Source organism: Nicotiana tomentosiformis, chromosome 2, assembly GCF_000390325.3.
Source record: "Nicotiana tomentosiformis chromosome 2, ASM39032v3, whole genome shotgun sequence".
Taxonomy (NCBI): Eukaryota; Viridiplantae; Streptophyta; class Magnoliopsida; order Solanales; family Solanaceae; genus Nicotiana; species Nicotiana tomentosiformis.
The window spans coordinates 168,849,730-168,856,069 of NC_090813.1; the positions used below are offsets into that span (position 1 = coordinate 168,849,730).

General features: G+C 33.1%; 1 long non-coding RNA gene across 1 annotated transcript; it reads right to left on the reverse strand.

Moving 5' to 3' along the window:
• Positions 1–4,494: 4,494 nt before the first annotated feature.
• Positions 4,495–6,340, reverse strand: LOC138905668 (uncharacterized). Its single transcript, XR_011413573.1, has 3 exons — positions 6,209–6,340; positions 5,228–5,437; positions 4,495–4,751 (listed from the first exon to the last, which is right to left on the reverse strand). It is a non-coding gene; the product is annotated as an uncharacterized lncRNA (long non-coding RNA).

The window sequence follows — 6,340 nt, forward strand, 5'->3', positions numbered from 1 at the left end:
AGGTCATTTATGTTATTGAGCTATTTTCTTAAATTGAAATTATGTACTCAGTCATATTAATTTATTTGTATGTCATATCTCAGTCTTTATTATCATTTACTATTACATCATGTTATCATTGTTTAGGCTGAGTGGTATGAGATATGTGAGCCCGTGAGACTAGAGAGATTGATGATTGAGTTGGGGCCTGAGAGCCGTGTTGTGAGTGATAGTTTGGATCGGGTTGCACGCTGCAGCAGCCCATATTGGCTTTATATATATTATTATTATATGGATTGGGTTACACGCCGCAGCAGGCCTTATAGGCTTTTTTTTTTTAATTATTATTATTATTATTATTATTATTATTATTATTATTATTATTATTATTATTATTATTTATGGGATCGGTCTGCACATCGCAGCAGGTCATATTGGCTTTATATTCGCGCTTGGACAGGATCCGCCCCTCCGTATTCTGACATACCAGCAGTGAGCGCAGTTACCATACAGTACTGAGTGACTGAGTGTGCTGAGTGATTGAGTGTGATGAGTGGGAGTGTGAGACAGTGAAATTGAGTACTCTGAGAGTGTGAGTACATAGGTTTATCAATGTGATGCATTACATTTAACATGCATACTTGGCATGTAGGCATGGAGATGTATTTCCTCATGCTATACGGTATTGTGACATTCATGACTTCACGTGCACATTGACATGTAGGCATAGAGATGTACTTTTCTCATACTATCTGGTAATGAAATATCTTATCTAATTTTGAAAAATTTTGGGAAAAATCACAGTTTTCTGATACTCATATTTTGGTGACTTCGGTGAAAGATTTGGATTTTACTGTTATACTTGAAAAGCATGCCTATTTTCCGTAACTATGAACGGGTTGAGCATCATATCTTTGAGTTATTACTTGTACTGCTTTTATTATATTGTTACGAGTTGTTCTTGGCTATTGGTGTTGGACTCAGACCGTTGTCCAAGCTCGTCACTGCTTTCAACCTAAGGTTAGGTTTGTTACTTATTGAGTACATGGGGTTGGTTGTACTCATACTACACTTCTCTACCTTGCGTGCAGATTTTGGAGTTGATGTTGTTGTGTATGGCGGGAGATGGCATTGAATATTTACACGCGTTCCGGTTATAGCTGCATCTTGTTCTTGGTAGCTTTAGATTTATAAATCTGTTTGTGTAGATCTCGAACAGATGATGTATTTATTTCGTACCAACTTTGTAAGCTCTAAGTCTTAGAAGCTCAAGATTTGTACTACCAATCCTTAGAATTTTTGTATAAAAGATCAGTTATTTCATCATTTATTTTCTCAGCAAATCTCATTTGAATTGGATTATTGTTAATTGGCTTACCTAGCAGGTTAGGTTAGTTGCTATCACGACTAGTTGGATTTTGGATTGTGACAAATAATCTTATTCATCATCGCAATTGCGACAAAAGGCTTCACAATTGCGAAGATGGGAACCTCGCAAAAGCGAACAAATGTTCGCAAATTCGAACCAAGCCAAAATCCTGCTGACTTCGCAAATGCGAAGGGGAAGTCGCAATTGCAACATCTGTGCCCCCATTGTCACCTTCGCAATTGTGAGGTTGGAGCCAGCCTCACAATTGTGATAACTGGGCACCAGCAACACCAATAGTTCAATTTCAATTCAATCCATTCTGAAACATGTCTGAAACTCATCCGAGCGCTCGGGGCTCCAAACCAAACATCCACACAAGTCTAAAAATATCATATGAACTTGCTCGTGCGATCAAAATACAAAAATAATATCTAAAACTACGAATTGAATACTAAAACACATGAATTTCAAAGTAAAGTTCAAGAATCTCTAGAATTACAACTAAACATCCGAATCCTATCAGATCAACTCCAAATGATACTAGATTTTGCAGACAAGTTCTAAATAGCATAATAGACCTATTTGAAGTCCTGAAATCAAATTCAGAGCTTGATAGATAAAAGTCAATCTACGGTCAAACCTTTCAACTTCAAATTGCCTAATTTCGGCAAAATAACACAAATCAACCTACGGACTTCCGAAATTAATTCTGGGCATATGCCCAATTCCGAAACCACGATACGAAGCTATCATAGCCATCAAAATACCGTTCTGGGGTCGTTTTCACAAAAGTCAAAGTTTAATCAACATTTCTAATTTAAGCTTCTAAGTCAAGAATCAAAGGATCTGAATCAACCCGAAAACTTCTTGGAACGAAACTAACCAGCCCCGCAAGTCATAAAATCATAAACACACATGCGTGAAGCATCAAAGGGGGTTAACGAGGCACAATTATACAAAACAATTGTTCGAATCGTTACATATTTTTACAAGGTGATGTGTTGTGTCTACTTTAAGATGTTGGGGATTGTTCTAAGAATTAACATTGAGAGTATTCAGCCAAGTCGATGAATCATGCTACATCTTGAAGTACTCGTTTGTAATGTTTGGAGAGTGCAGTACATTGACTTTCAGCTGTTGCTTTTCTTTTTTCCTTTTCAGAAGGGAATGGTGATGGAAGAGACTACATACAAAATATATTTTCTGCTATTCTTCTCTGGAAAGTGCATAAAAAATACATGCAAAATATATATAAAGACATACTGTATGAAAATGTATGAAAACTATATTTAAATTATACGTTATTATAGTTATATTAAACTCGTAAGAATATTGTATGAAAGTTATAAATAAGTTATATATTGTATGATTAGTTGTATGAAATATATTTAATTTGTTTGTTGTTGTAGATGTATCAAATTTATTTTAAATTTGTATGTTATTCTAGATGTACCAAATTTGTACGAAATATATAGTTTAATCTGTGTGTTATTGTACCATACATTCTTCTTTTCTTGCTCAATTTGCTAAAGAAAAAAAAAAGAATGACTTCCAAATCGACTCATTTGCCCTAATTCGTGTTTATTTGGACTTAAAAACTGGGATAATAATCGGAACTAAATGATTTGGGTTGGAGAAATTTTGAGTCCCACCATTGAAAGCGTCATCGTCACACTGTGGAGAAATTGAGTTTCGTCCGAAATCTGAAAATTATGTGTGAAATCAACTAGGTAATATAAATTCTTGTTGAAAACACTAATACGAAGTTGAATTCAAAGTTTGGAGGTGATTGAATCTGATTTGTGAGGGCTTGGATCGGAAATTTGAAAGCCGATTTTTGCGAAGAAAGCGATTGGGGTCTTTTGATTTGGTTGCTAATTATACAAATTAAGAGCCCGTTTGGACATAAGAAATTTTTTTTCTTTTTTTCAAAAAAAATTCACTTTTTTCCGAAATCAGCGTTTGTTCATAAAATTTTCAATTTTCACTTGAATATGCATTTTGGAATTTTTTGAAATTTTGAAAAACTCCAAAAAACTGTTTTTCAAAATTTTCACTCAGATTACTCATAAAACTTCAAAAACAACCCAAAATTATATTCATATCCAAACACAACTTTAATTTTCAAATACCATTTTCACTTGAAAATTTTTTTCACTTTTTTTTTGGAATTTTACAATTCTTATGTCCAAACGCCCACTAATTACCGAAGTTTTAATTTTAGAGTTGTAGTTGGCCATTTCTCGGTAGCGAGAGGGACTAAGGGAAAAGGAGGGAGGCGGCAAAGAAACATGGAGAAAAGAGAGGAGAGAGAAAGAGAAAAGGGAACCTATAGTGTAAGGCAACCTAAAGCTAGAAGGAGATTAATTTCGAGGATTATATAGAAACTAGTGAATATGCCGCGCTTTGCGCGATCGTGAAAAACATAATTAGAATAGTCCTATAATCTGACACAGAAGAGATTAAAATATTTTACTTATGCAATAAAAATTAATTATCTATATTCGAAGAAATAACAATACAAAAATTGGAGCTTGGATAAATAACATTTTACGCTATCAAAAATTCTTTCGGAAAAGAAGAAATAGAAAAATATTTAAGCAAAATGTTCAGTTTAAAATATATTTATACATATATCTTTGGGCGGAGAAGAGGTAAATACATGGTTCTCTTAGTCAAATATATATTAAGGGTCTATCTAAAAGTATTTTATTTTGTTACTCTGGCTAACTGAAAAAGTGCATTACCTGTAAGGAGAAACATTAATATTTTTACATTTAGATCACACAAAACGGACTTTTAGCTTTTAAAAAATCATTCAAGTTAAATCAGATTTGAAACTACTCAAAGTAATATTTGTTACTTCCAAAAATGCTTCTAAGATAGAGGACATTAGTTTATCAAATGCAAGAGTTCTTCTGAGTCTTAAGCAAAATCAATTGAAGATACTCAGTGAAAGAATTTGGTGAAGGAATATAAGTTGAAATGAAAAAGCAAATAAAGAGCTACTTGCACTGAACAAATATGTGGTCATACAACCACTTCAAGTTTAAAAATAATACATAAATATGGATTACAAAAGCAAGCTTTGATTACAGATATATAAAATAAATTACTTTATCATTAGTAATATCTATCCAAACCGATTCATTAAGTAACTCTGGGATAAACTATTAAATTAAATAGAACTGTCGGTAAATACTAAGTTCATTAACTATTAAAATGGAGATAATTCAAATGGAGAAGGAAAGATAGATTTAAGCAGTCATAATAGAGGCAACCATAATGAAGCATCGCCTCCTGTTCACTAATTTGTTTAATAGAAGGCAGGCTCTTCATATCAATAAGCTCCACATCTTGCTGAAACAGCTATGTTCTCGATCCCTTTGCTTGCCGCAGCATCCTAGCAAATTACATTAGGTCATGATTCACACTTTTTTGCTTATAAGTTATAACCAAGGAAACATGAAAAGAAAACAACCCAAGGTCTTCTTGTACCTATCTGTTAAGTCAAATCCTAGGAAGTTCTCAACCACCTAATTCCTACTTATTTTCGCTTGCACTTGAAGCCTATACCAAGATATTGAGGGACTTAGTTAACTATCAATTGCTTCTCCAGCTAAAAAATGCTTCATTACCATCTTTCTATACCAAATTGGTCGCTTCGACAGTCTTTATAAATTTCATTCCAATCCTAAGCTTAAGCCATACAAATACTTCAAGTGAACTTTTAAGCACATGCACATGATTTTGATTCTGAAGTTTGTGAAAATGTTAAGGTTCCATACAAACAAACAAATGACTCTATTAGATTTAAGTGATGGAGAAGAAAATAGATATAGGCTTTACTTAAATAGAAGTGCTAGAGAGCACTCTCACCTTCCTTGTTCTTCCAATTAAAGGTGTTGCAGCAGGCTATTAAGAGGGCTCTCAATATTTTGTTCTACAAAAGAAATTACAGTTAGGATAAGGTAAAAATATTAAATAAACAACGAAGGGAAGGCGGCGCAGAAAATTTTTGAATCTCCTAATAGATTTTTGGACAAACAGAAGAATCGTTCGACAATCAAGAGCTGAAGACATTTTGTCCTGCAAAAAGAAAAATGAAATAATCATGTTAAAACGAAAGGAAGGTAGCTTTTCTGATGATATAACATTTATTATTTTTCATTGAAAGACTACACGCATAGTCAAATTGCTGCGGTATGAAGGAGATTGTTGTTCATGCCTATACTGTGACTTGGTTATCATTTTCTAGTATTAACTCTTTATTGCCCTATTCTATTACAAGTTACAAGTTACAACAACAAATAGAATAATTATAGATAATTGTTACAAGAAAGAGGGAAATAATCAAAACAATTACAAAGGAGAAAAAAGATTTAGAAGAACGATTGAAACACTTTATAGGAAATAAACTATATGTTGGGTATCCAAAATATATAATTTTATACTCACCTCATATTATACAGAAGAATTAAGATTGAAGGTTGTAAAGCAGAACTTTTTACGAACCAAATTGAAGTAAGTTGTTGATGTATTACAAGCATAGAGTAATATATATATATCAAAAGTCATAGCAAAATTGGAAATTGAAGCTTAAAACAAACAGGAAAAATGACGAACACAGGGATGGCCAAAGATGACGTATAAATAAAAAATATCTTCAAAGCCTAATCCCACTGTCAAGACAAACACTGAAAATCCCAATAAAACGAAAAAGAAGTAAGAGTCGAAAAATTCACAGGAATCCAATGGTTGGACTGATACTCTGCAAAAAATTAATGTAAGAAGCCGGTAAAAAAAAATTTAATAAGGAGACACATGATCAAACACCAATCAAACATGAAGAATTTGTACCTCGGATATTTTTACAGAGAGAAATTGCTCCTCCTCAATTGATTTCTTCCTCTATCTTTAATTTATTCTCCATCCTAGCTGCAATTGGAATTGAAGACCTTAAGGTTTTGGTTGAAACGCTAATGTGTTTAA